A 13,764-nucleotide genomic window follows, 5' to 3' on the forward strand; every position below is an offset into this window, starting at 1 on the left:
AATAGAAGAAAGGGTCTCCTTAGACCTGGCATTCGCCAAAAGATTCTCCTTGGGGAACTTGGCGGAGGCTAGATCACCTGCTCTAGGAGCCCCGAATGCTGAGGCAAACCCGAGTCGAGAGAGACGCAGTTTACCTAACACAGTTGACTTATCAGTGTCCCAGCTTGCAGACTCACAGCTTAGCTTTGACCTAGAAAAAACACCAGACCTAGTCCCACAAACCTCACCACAAATCTCGTCCATAGACAAAATGATAGAAAGGGGAAGGAGGGAGGGAGCGATAAGTAAGAAAAGGGTTCCGCCTAATCACCCAATACCAAACAACCCGACCCACATACCTAGCGCCCCACAAGATCGAGCGGATAGGGTAGAACAAATAGGAGTCCCAGTGTTAGTCCATCACTCAGAGAACGAAACACCTATCCCGGTAATCTTGGATTCTCCAACCACCACACAAACCCATAAGGGTCCACGTGATACGGAGGACTCCCAGCTACTACTAAATAAGATAGCTAACATATTTAAACAATCTTTGCAACCCCTAGAACAACGATTAGCGTACTTGGAGTCACTGATCCTAAAACTCGTAAAAACCCTACAACCCAATCATCTTGCAGGGTAAAAAAAAAACAGGGGGAAATAATAATAAAAAACCACACTCCATAAAAACAACAAATGTCAATCCGAATCCATCTAATGCCCAAAAGAAGACCCTTCAGATAACAATCCCCAGCCCCCCTACCATTAACAATACACCAAAGCCAGCTAACATATCACATCCAACTACTACATCGACTATACCTAACAATCCAACAAACATTACCTTACTGTCCTCGCCAAGAGCACCAATCACACCCGCCCCAAATGTTCAGGTACCTAACAAAACTACCAATAAAACTATAAACAAATCATCTATCAAAACTCCTGTCCCTCAGACTTCAGTTCCAAACCCCTCGTCCGTCAGGCCCATGAGAAATACTGCCAAAAATCTAGGCCAGTCAAGAGCTCCAGCAGATTTTCCACCTGAGGCCTCACCGTACGTAGTGGTTATGGCCGGTGTTCCCGAGCTAACAGACCATAACTCGGAACCTGGCTGGTCTTTAAAAAACAAGGCACAGCATTGGTTGCAGACCAATCGTCCGATCCCTTCAACCTGGCATGGAAGGATTAGATCTGTTTCTAGGGTCACATGGGTGGGCAACACCAGAAAAATGATCCCAGGGGACTGTATAGTGATAACTTTCGAGGACCCACGTATAGCAGACTATATTTGCTCCTGGGAAGACATTGCTTCAAACGGAGGTATTAAAATTAAGTCACTTTCTTTTTTCTACCCTTTTAGACAAATAAACGGACCTCCCCAGGAAAAAGAGCCTCCTTGGGCTGTCCTACTCCCCCGACAGGATGATTTAGTAAACACCAGATATTATGGTCCCCCTAGACTCTACGAGCCAGATTATTCCTGGCACACAGTGGGACCACGTTACCAGTGGGGAGGTTGGGCAGATAGGAGACCATATACACAAAGGCAGGTGACCAGAGATCAGCCCCGGTGGGACCCATGGCAAAATATCCCGCTGTTCAACAGGTATTTGTGGACTTGAAATGGTCGATTGACCATCAAAAGAAAGCGTACCCACCAATTTCCATGTACTTTCTAGCCCTGGGAATCTGAATGTCTCTTCGGCACCCACGGACGCCGAAGCTACATCCAGAGCAGAACAACTAAAAGACGTGAGTCCTCTGATCTCTATACTCTATTGGAACATAGCAGGCCTTCATTCCAAAATTGAGGACGGGACCGCACAAAATGTTCTAAAACCTCATCAAATAATCTGTCTCCAGGAGACATGGTCAATAGAAGAGCTACATTTACAAGGTTATAAAACCTACTTTGTCCCAGCATTAAGTAGTACAATGGGAAGACCCAAAGGTGGGTTAGTAACCTATATAGCGAACACCTTACCCCACCTAAAAGTGGCCAGAATTTCTCAGGATTCTAATTATCAAATCCTTTCTCTCTCCCTTGCAAATAAGGAGACCATCTTCCTAATCAACTTATATAATAACCTTGAGGAAGACCAATTTATAATTCTCCTCAGTAATCTACACGAGAGATTAAAACAATCTTATCAATGGAGAATTAATCAGGGGATAATCCACTTAATATGGGGAGGAGATTTCAATCTCCATCCATGTCTAACGACTAATCCACTCTGTTGTGGGATGGTGGATGAATTCGATGCCCCATTAGTACACTTCACACATAATAAAGCGGGGAATATTCTAAACGCTGTCCTCTTGGACTTGGATCTGCAAATTGCTAACCGTCAAAATGCAGATTCTAAACTACTTAGTCCGACCTATACGGGTAGAGGCCACCACACAACAATTGACTATATCTTTTTATCTTCTGGTTTGACAGGCATAGCGAAGGATTTTCGGGTCATTGATAATCTACTTAGTAACCATTCAGCCTTAAGGATTAATCTTCAATTACCCGACCTCAAACCCCTAAACTCGGATATAGCAATCACGCTTGCACAGAATAAATTAGAGATTGGTAAACAGAACGGTTTCACTATCAAATGGGGGAAAAATCAATCCTACTGAACTCACAAAAAAACTGATAATCCAGGCATACCCAAACATCTTAAAATGCCTGGATCTCTCCTCAAGTTATGAGGAAGTTCTAACGAACTTCAATCACATCTTAGAGTACATCAAGGATTTACTTCTGCTAAAATCCAGAACAAATCACCCTGCAAAGAAAAGATGGTTTAACCATAACTGCACAACCGCTCTAACCAAACTTAAGTCAGCACTTCATAATAAACCGAGGGACGCAGCCCAAATCCAACTCTTAAGGCGTCAATACATAGGGGAACGAAAATTGAGAATTGCACAATTAAAGCAGAAACTCTGGGACGATCTTCACAAGAGTGCTGCATCAAAAAACAGTGAGCTTTTCTGGCGTACAGTCAGAACCCCATATCTCTCTGACACCGGCAACCCCAAAATAGAAGTTGCCATAGATGAGCACACATGGGTTGCACACTTTTCCAAGATCTTTAAAAGTACTCCACCCACAGACTTATTGCCCCCAAAAGTACAGTATCCCATTCCGCTCCTGTTCGATATTCCTGATCTTTTGGTAGCATTGCAGAAAAGCAAACTGGGTAAAGCTCCAGGCCCCGACGGGGTCCCAGTGGACTTTTTTAAAAACAACCTAGATCTCTGGGCCCCCATCCTAACAAGAGTGTGCATAGCGGCGGCGAATGATGGAGTTTTAAGTTCCTGGACCAAGTCAATAATGGTCCCCATTTTTAAAAAAGGGGACCGCCAAGATGTGAAGTGCTATCGGCCCATCTCTCTGCTGGACTCGCTCGGGAAAGTAGTGGGGAGAGTTATCCTAGAGCATCTCCAGCAGTGGAGTGAGGATCGAGGCATTATCTCTGACATCCAATTTGGCTTTCGGGAGGGTTTCGGAACAGTAGAACAGGCCCTCAATCTCACCCTAATAATGGGAAAATACATATAGGCTAAGGTTACCAAGATCTACATGGTCTTTGTTGACCTCTCCGCAGCATTTGACTGCGTATCGCATGCAAAACTGTGGACGGTCCTAGCACAAATGGGTGTAGAATCATCTCTTTTGGACTTTTTGAGGGAACTCTATTCCAGCGCAACGGCCAGAGTGTGATTCAGTCTGAATGGGGAGTTGACAGCCCCGTTTACCGTAGGGCGTGGAGTCAGGCAGGGATGTGTCCTCCTGGCCCCCTTCCTCTTCTCACTCTACACTAATGGTCTGGAGGGGGAGATGTTGAGGGGGGCTCAGGACCTCCCACGCATAAACCAGCGCCTGATTCCCGCCCTGCTCTACGCGGATGACGCCGTCATTCTCGCGCGTACACCACGCGAGCTCCAACTCTCACTGAATAGGTACACGACCTTCATGGGCAACCTAGATTTGCGGGTGAATGTGAAGAAAACTTTTGTCATGACAGCAGGCAGGGGGCAAAAAAGAACAAAGGCCATCTACCTCGATAACCAAAAGCTTGAGGTCACCCCCCAATACCCTTACCTGGGCATCATGATAGATGATCATTTGACATGGAAGCCAGCAGTAGATTCAAGGGGACATCTCTTTAAGAGATCAATAGCCGCTCTAACGAGCTTTTCAAAGAGATTGGGAAAAAGGCCCCCAGTGGAGCTATTGAAAATTTATAATGCTAAATGCCAGGCTATCGCCCTATACGGCGTGGGAGTCTGGGGATACACCGACACCAGCTCTATTCAGAAGGCTGAAAATGTTTTTCTTAGATTTCTCCTAGCCACCCCGAAAGGTACCTCAACCTATGCCATGCACCTGGAATTAGGAATACCCTATATAGAGGATCTAATCAAAACTGAACTAGTGATGCTGGACATCTGATAGAAATGCGCTGACCCAGTCCATCATTGCTGATTCGATGGCCCTTGACAACTCCTCTAAAGTAAAATGGCTCTCTTATGTAAGAGACTTCTTCAAAGATCTAGGGTTAGTGAACTACTTCCTTGAACCAGAATCCATAATGGACATCTCGAAGAGAGACCTTAAACAATTAGCACTAAGACACTTGGAGTCTCTAAGACTGGCATCTGAATCATTAAAAACTGCGGTAGTCCATACAAACATGGTACAAATAGCCCCAGGCATTCACCCGTATCTGACACTCCAAATATCAACGTATGAGAGAATGTTAATAACCAGATTTAGGCTAGATACCTTTTTCAGATTGGTCACGTTTCCATCGAAAAACTGTTGGGAAGTTATTCTCCCACCTTGTCCGTGTGATGGACTATCAATACAATCCAATCTACATGTGATCATGCTCTGCAAATTCCATCAACCGCATAGAAAAATCTGGTTACTACCAATATTGAGGAACTGGGGACTGAGACAATGCAGGCCCGCTCTTCTTAGACTCCAAATTCTGGAAACTGAAAATGTTTGTTATTTTGTAAGTAACTTTTTAAAATGCATCGTGAAGCACAGGAACAATTTATAAATGCCCTCATTAAGGATATTCTGAGCTGATTTCCGATTAAATTTTTTATAATCAATCTTCTTCTATTGTATTAGCTCTTTGTATAAATTTTTTCTAAAATCGTGCGTCTCGACTGTATTAGTTATGTAAAAATGTAATGTGTTTTATTAATTGTCTCTTTTATGGTTTTTCCTTTGTGAATAAGCCGAATAAAGAATTTTATATATATATATATACACTCCAGTCCAAAACAATTGGCCTCACTTCAATCCAAAACAATCTTCCCATTCAAAAAACAAAACAGTCTGCCCCAATACAATCTAAAATAATCTGTCCCACTCCAATCCAAAACAGCCTGTCCCACTCCAATCCAAAACAGCTTGCCCCACTCCAATCCAAAACAATCTGTCCCATTCCAATCCAAAACAATCTTCCTCGCTCCAATCTGTCCCGTTCCAATCTGCTCCATTCCAATCTGTCCCACTTCAATCTGCCTCAATCCAATCCAAAACAATCTGCCAACTCCAATCCAAAACAATCTTCCCCACTCCAATCTGTCCCATTCCAATCTGCCCCACTCCAAACCAAAACAACCCGCCCCACTCCAGTTCATCTCACTCCAATCTGCCCCACTCCAATTCAAAACAATCTGCCCCACTGCAGTATGTCCCACTCCAATCAGTGTGCTTTGCTTTTGCCATAGGCCTGCATGTGTTCTTCGTTGCTCATGCTTTTGCTCTTAGTGACCATGTGACTGGCGGACGTTTTTTAGTCAGTGTGCTTTGCTTTTGCCATAGGCATGCACGTGTTCTTTGTTGCTCATGCCTTTGCCCTTGGTGGCCATGTGCCAATGTGGCCGTTTTGTGTAGCCAGTGTATTCATTTTTTTCCAATTTTCAAGTCCATTTGCGAGGGAAATTTGTTAATTTTTTAATTCTTTCACTGATGTGAGTTTAATGTGCTTGAGCTGATTGTAGTATGTATGTACACTGTTTTTAATGCATTTTTTCAATTTTTCCCTGCACCTCCCATAGGATTAATCATAGTCACAAGGAGACAGCACAGCAGCAATAACTTTTTCAATTAGATTTTTTCCCCGCAACCCCTGCCTGCAATTGGCTCACATCAGCAATCTTTTTTTAAAGGATTATTCCATTTTCCCCTGCCCTGCCCTTCACCCGCCTGCCTGTCCTAGGCCATAGGCACGGTTAGGGGGAAATCTGGAATAAAGAGAGACAAGACATCTCGGCAAGGCAAAAGTAGGTTTAATCACAATGGCTGGCAGGCTAGTCACCTCCGAGGGGCTGAAAAGCTGATCTCATTTGCTACTCGCAGGCAGCTGCTTATATATTTGAAAAAAAAATTAACTTAACAAAATAGTCTAAAAAGCCACTAACGGGTCAAAGAATACATTAGTTGATAAAAATACTTTTACATAAACATCACATCTCCTGTGTCCTTTAACCTCATAACCTTTTCTTAACATTCTCTTTATCATGGTTGTAACAAAGCTTTAATGAAACATTAACCTTCTTTCCCTGAGTGTGTTCATTTTTTTACTCTGTTCCCAAGACTTCTTATTTGACTCTGTATGCTTTAGACTAAAGTCACCTTTAACCAATTTTTTCTGAACCACATCTCTATTAACAACGAGAAAAGAATGTGCTTGTGTGCTGTGATTATAATGTCAAGACTTGAAAACATATTTTCCTATTTAACTTAAAACTTGCTGACTTGTGTTTCTACTTTCTGGTAAACTTTAACCTACAATGCATCTTTATGAAACCAAGGCATATATTGCTCTTCAACAATGTATCGCTCTGCTTTGCTCTCTATTAATGTCTGCAGTAGTGGGATGTCCTCGCATTTCATTTTCTCTTTAATATTCCCCCCTCTAGTTGATATTTCAACTACTTCCTCTAATCCTGGATCTGCACTTTGTATCAAATTATATATATTAACCTGAGCACCTACTACTTGTGTATATGGCCTGACCAGGAACATCCCTCCCACTTTTGTACTAATCCTCTTACAGCAAGCTATAACTAATTGGAAAACAAAACATATCAAAAGTGATAACACAATAAGCTGTGATATTTTAACAATCCCAACATCCAGGATGGTAGCCAATCGAACCAACCCTCAAACCATTCATCTGGGGCCCTTCCTTCAACCAACATTTTCTTTTGTAAATTGTGCAACATTTGTATGGCCTCTGACTATGTTCCATAGTATGCATCATTTGCAGCGACATAAGTACAACAAGCAGTCCCTATCTTGGCACATTCTCCTCCTTCTGTGGCTGTCATAAGATCAAGTACATAATGGTGCTGCCTGATCATCATTCTCATGGCATGCAGCTTTCCTTTATGGGATTGAATCCATCTTTTGTGGTATTGATTGCCTTCATTAGTTCACATGCAGTTATTTGTAGCCATCAAGCAGTTGCTTTTGCTTCAAAGAATGGTAGGACACCTCAGTGGCGTCACTAGGGGGGTGCGGGGGGTGCGGACCGCACCGGGTGACACCTTCCCCTGGGGTGACACCGTGGTCCGTCTCGACAATAATCTTGGCCGGCGGTCAGGTAAGGTTCGACAGACAGTAATATTATTTTGCACATCAAAATGCATAATAATATTACTGTCTGCCGAACGTTACCCGGCCGCCGGCCAAGATTATTGTCCAATTAGGCTAAGGCGTAGACGTAAGGACGTCAACGACGTTCGTAAACGTCACTCTCGTGTGATGTAGCTCCCGTCCCGCCGTGTTCATCAATGCCCGTGGGGTTTTGCAATTGAAGCGCCAGGTGCACGCTTGTCTTCAGCTGGTAAGTGGCACCCCCATTCTTCCCTTCGCTGTGTGTGTTAGAAGTAGAAGTATGCCCTTTGAACTGGGGGCCGGAAAAAAGGGTATAACGTCGTGCCGCAAACAGCATCTTTTAACACACAGCTTTCCTAAAGTTACAGCATGTGCCTCTGCCTTCCCCAAATTTCACAGAGCAAATTTCACAGGCTGCTGCTGCCCCAGCCCGGAGGGGCCCCCTCTGGGGCTCTGACCGCCGAGCAGAGGCAGATTGTGGAGTGCATCGAGGTGGACTATTAAAACAGCCTGGCAGGTTAGCAGGCCTCGCTACTCTTTGTGCTTCCCGAAAGATGCAGATTGGTTCATGGGAGGGGGAGGGCACTTTTGCTAAGGCCATGCATTGGAAAGGCCCGTCCAGCTGGGGCAGAGACAGTGGTCTCGCATGTGGCTGCTGATGCCATTAGCGCCAGAAAGCGCCTAGAGCACAGTCGCTGCGCTTTATATGCTTCTTAATGGTAAAGGGGAAGGGATTAACTGACTCTGCCCCAGCCTTCCCTCCTCATGCAACTCATTTCACCCTGTTTTTAGAGTGACTCCGTCCTAATCACTCTGCCCTGTCAGGGGCAGCTGTATGTTAAATATGTTCCCCATTTTCCCACTGGGAATTCTGGCTCTGTTTTTGTTTACGTTCTCTCTTTGTTTTTGGTTGTACTTTTGAGTTCTTTAGATCCACCAACCGTGGCTGCCAGTTCGATACTGCTGCCCCCAAGTGCTGAATGCATGTCCGCCTGGCATGCATGTGGCGTCCAGCATGTGTTTAAGCACCATATGTAATAGAGGGCTATAGAGTATCTCGCATTTCACTGTAGAAAGAAAAACCTGAGTTTAAATTGAGGTCACTGCAGCAAATGCAACGCCGCACAGATACTTTGATATTGCAAATGAGTTTAGAGGTAGGTACATGTGGGAATAAAGTGGTATTGAAGATTTGGTTCTGGGTAATTGTGGAATTCGAATACATTATTTTATTTGCACTACAGCACAAAGTGATGCATACGTACCGGGGCTGGGCGCTGCCCATTCTGAAAAAGTATATTATGTGTGTCCTGCTCCTTCGGTGTGAGATGTAGGAACACAGTCCTAGGATAACCTGTGCACTGTAGTGAGCGCGCTTTAAATTTAAAAACAGTTCACGCTCAGACCTGTTGATTGGCAATCCTATATATTATTGCATGAGTTACTTCTCTATATTGTATCTCTGACTGGGCTGAGCGCTGTGACTGTGATTCAAAGCGGTATCCTGTCTGCCACTGCGGTTTGTGTGGCTCAATTAAACTGCTGCAACTTTCAGCAATCTACCTTAATTAAAGCGCTTCGGTGCTCGAGCTCTATTGCACTTTGATGGTTTGTGCAAATGTAGCATGTGTATTGCTGGGGTTTGGATAGCGCTCAGAGTGTTGCTTGAAGGCGCTGCTACATTTAGGAGAGACTCAACTGAAAACCCGCCAGACGCGTTGATGTATGTGAACTGCACAGAGTTGTCTTCTAAATGACAAGCGCCAGGACAGTCCGGGTGTAAGGCGCTAGAGTTACCGACCTTTCCTCAAATGCGTCCCCTTTCTTACACTAGTTTACCATATCGTGACAGAGTGCAATGAACTTTCACTCACGCAAACCACATACACCTGCACTCCTGTGTCAAGACGAGTGGCACTGCTGCTCAGTGCGTGAGAAATAATGCACTGAAAAGGAAGAGTGGAAAGGTGAACACTGGCTCTGCACTTCTGAATATAAATAAAAAAGTAGCATACATTTTTATCTTGTAACTTTCTTTGGTGATGGAAACCAATTAGTTAATAGATTTACAGGCTCTCGAACAATTTACTTGTGCCCTGTATTATTTATTTGGCAATATTTTTGCCCTCTCGTCTTCCTTGTTAAAGAAAGTGGTTGAGTGATGTCTTGAGCAGAATGAATAGCAATTACACAGTGCCTGGTAAGACAATTGGCGTTGTAACCGTTGACAGGTGCAGAGCTACTGTTTTTAAGTAAACTCCAGTCAGGTCTGGTGAGCATGATGCGAAGCGCCACACATTGGAATGGGGCAGGCGTAAGGGTAACACCTCTGCAGTACTTTAGACTTTGGTGTAGAGGAGTGGGCTTGGAAAGGCCCCAGAAGAAGAAGGACCTCCTCCGTGGGTGCTGCACAGATGAATACATCTCCTCGAGGAGGTCCATCATGGATTCATGGGGTAAGTCGTGAGGGGGTGACACCATGAGTTACCCGCACTGGGTGACACCAACCCTAGTGACGCCACTGGGACACCTCAAAAAAAGAGGTGGGCGTCATAGAACAAACTATGCTCTTGGGGAATATCTTTCCAGGAAGCAGTTGCATAATGTTCTGCAGCTCTTCTCCTCCAGTGATGGTGCAACCAGTTTGTTAGACGGCTCATGGGGTAGTCATGTAACTTGCAAATATTTATTCCCGGAATGACCAGGACTGGTGTGTGCAAAGTAACCAAAGAACAGAGCTCATTCCAGTTAACTGGCAACAGAGTGTATAGCAGTTCTCCGCACTGCCAATGAAAGTTCACGAGGCAGGAAGTCAGCCGCGGTCCGTGCAGGTAACAGCTGTGGGGTGATGGGGTCGGGTAAGGAGGAATTTCGAGGGACGATGCAGAGGGAAAATTAATTATTTATTTAGTTTTCTCTTGGCATCGTCCCTCGAAATCCCCCCTTACCCAGCACCACCGCTGTTACCTGCACAGACCGTGGCTGCAGGAGGTGCCCCCCCTACATGTCAGTGTTATCTATTGTGGTATTGCAGTTGATATTTTTCCCTACATTGATGGTGCCATTCCCTCTGAAACATAAAGAAACAGTTATTAATCTCTGTCCGGGGCTTACTGCACCATCCACCCAAGTGTATTGTGCAATATTATTGTCCCATATATGTGCACACTTTCCTACTGCACCTGACTAATGTCAGTGCTATTCCATAGGGACATGGCTCCACAGGAAAACTCACTATCAGAATGCCTTTGGTCATGGGCATAAACTGATCCAGTAGCTCTGAGTCCTGGCCAACGGACACAATCTGGGGGAAAAGGGTTTACTAAATAATTATTGCACCCAGAGCCACTCCTAAAAAGCCTAAGTCTAGAACCATTTGTATCCATTCTGTAGTCTTGTGTTGACCAATTTTCTGCAATCGTCCTATTTTGTCCTTAACATTCTGCCTATCTGTAAGGATATGTAATATGTCTACTAGGGAGTCATGCTTTTGAGCATTAACTCTAAAATGTGCTACCTTAACATGCTTTTGCAGCATTTGGGCCTTAATACTACAGAGGTAAAGTTGTAAAAGACATAAAGCTTTTCCCGGGGGTATTTCTTTAGTTGAGCGTAATCTATCTGATCAAGTGGCGTGAGGTATCAATGAGCAAACACAGCATGATTCATTGGTGATTCCTAATACTATTTCTGACATGTGTTAATACCACATGTTATCTAACAAACTAGCATGAATATTCTGAGGCACATTGGTATGTGTAGACATTTCTCTTTGCAGGTGTGCGGCATATTGATTAGAGATTAAGCAGGCATGGGGGCGTGGTTTGGATGCCGGAGAAAATGGAGGAGAGGGTCTTTACCTCCTCCCGTGGCGCCACTTTCTGTTTACATTTTGGCAGTATAACCCGTGGCAAAATCGATGCTAGCACCAAATCTCACAGTCAGAATCTGAGGACTGCCTCATATCTGTTTTTGGTGGTGTTCCAGTGTGTCCCGAGACCACGACGGGCTCGGACGCGACACGACTGGATACCCTGCCGAGCTCCAGAGTCTGCCATTCACAAGGAAAAACATTGGGGGTAACGTTGCAGCTGCATCTTCGAGGCAGCTTGAAACACTTAGAGGCAACTTGAAGTACCCAGAACCTCTGGAGCCTCCAAGCAGTAAGTGGGCTCACAGAGCGCAGATAACCGGGTCTAACGACCATACCAGGCAATGTGCGAACTTTTGTAAAATGGAGGGCGCGATCAGCGCCTAATGTAGGGCACAGTCTGCTGAGGTCTGCCATCACCTGTGTGAATATTGGTGGCACTAAACAAAGATTTCACCAACGAATAACTTTGCACCTGCACCCCGACACCTAGGCGGCTCATGTTCATTTGAAGCCCTGGATATTGTTCGGACGAGGGCACTGAGAGAAAATGGCGGGCACAGTTGGCGCTTAACGAAGGTTCCCCGGAGGCAATGTTTATAGCTTTATACAAACACAAAACGGCCTATATTCACACATCGGCAACCACAGCATAATGCTGACATTCTGTGGTATTGGTTCGCGGGGCGGTGCGAGCACACAAAAATTTCAGACTTTTATACAAGCACTCTCCAGCACGCCCTAAAGTTAGTAAACAAACATACCCTGGAGACAGTAAAATATATAAGCTCCTTGCTCCATTAATAGTGAGGCCTCCCTGTTCACGATATATTTTATATTTTGTGCAGCAGATTTTACCACACTAAGGCTACCATAAGAAGCGCTACAGAAGCACCTACAGAAGCGCTACTCGTGCTATCCAACACTGAATGGTGTTTAGCTTATGTGTGTTGCGGCAAGCTTGAGATAGTGCATAGTGGCTCTTCATGATGTTCTGAGCTTCACGAGACTACAGAGGAAGACAAAATGGCGCACGTACTAGACACAGAGGTCTGATATGGAGGTCTGGTTTTCAATACAGCACGTGGCCTTTTGGGAGTTCTGGGAGCTCTGGCACTAGATTATTAGACCATAAGGGCGCTTCTCATGCCATCCGTGCGCTTCTCATGCTATCTGCCACATTTTGTGGGACCATATCAAAGTTAATACTGATCATGAGTATATTAATACATGTTTGTGACTCTGGTCTGTAATCCTGGGATCCAGCCAAGTAGATTTGCTAAAAAGCATTTGAATGTAGGTTGTGCTACATTAATTACCTATGCCCTTTCTTGCCTTGCACGGTATCTGACGTTATCCACTGGTAAAATGCTTTCCTTTAACACCTCTCTTATGATGCCTGATCCTAAAATGGCCGTCATCTAAAATGATAAAGACGATGATAAAGATATGCCTATCTTTATCATTGTCCTTGCCAGACCCTAAGATGGCTTTCTGGATTTAAGATCTCTTGCTAGTATTGTGCTCCTCCTGGTGGTGTTCCCCTGTTGATCATCAATTTCAAAATCTGTCCTTACGGAGTTGCTGCTCGTCTCTCAATTACCAACAAAATACTATTCTGGTAACAACGTGAGTGCAAAATATCCGGATCACACAGCTGGAGCATCATGGGCGAAAAAGAGGCAAAAAATCTTAAAAGACTCAAGGCAGATCCGCCTAAGCCTGATTCACCTACAAAGGGTAAAAAAGACATCAATGCTACAATTGACACAATACTGAATAAATTAGCGGAAGTACACGACTTGGTGAAATCCACGAAAGAAGAAATTACAGCAATTAGACAGGACATCAGAGATACCAACTCCAAGCTAACTGAGACGGAAGCAAGTAAAAGCCGTCTAGAAGACCCTGAGACGAAAGTCTGCAAATCCCTCAAAAATGTATCACTCGCTTCAGATTCCATGGCAAGGAGGCTGTCTGAGCTTGAGGACAGAAAACGAAGAGGGAACTTACGCATCTTTGGCATACCGGAAGGTTCGGAGGAAGCCTTCAGCTCATGTATCTCCTTCTTAGAGTCCTGGTTCTCACAAGCAACTAATCTAACCTTTCATCAACCACTTGAATTTGACAGGGCTCACAGAGTTCCCACTAAAGTCACTCCGACCCAAAAAGGCCCAAGACCAATCGTATGCAAGCCCCTGCGTTAACAGCACGTCAAACAGATCTTATCCTTTATGCATAAAAACATCCACATCCTATGGAAATC

At 44.5% G+C, this 13,764-nt stretch overlaps 1 pseudogene; it reads right to left on the reverse strand.

Moving 5' to 3' along the window:
* Nucleotides 1–6,793: 6,793 nt before the first annotated feature.
* Nucleotides 6,794–10,287, reverse strand: LOC147678405 (uncharacterized; annotated as a pseudogene).
* Between the last annotated feature and the right edge of the window lie 3,477 nt (nucleotides 10,288–13,764).

Source organism: Lissotriton vulgaris, chromosome 12 (assembly GCF_964263255.1).
Source record: "Lissotriton vulgaris chromosome 12, aLisVul1.2, whole genome shotgun sequence".
Lineage (NCBI taxonomy): Eukaryota > Metazoa > Chordata > Amphibia > Caudata > Salamandridae > Lissotriton > Lissotriton vulgaris.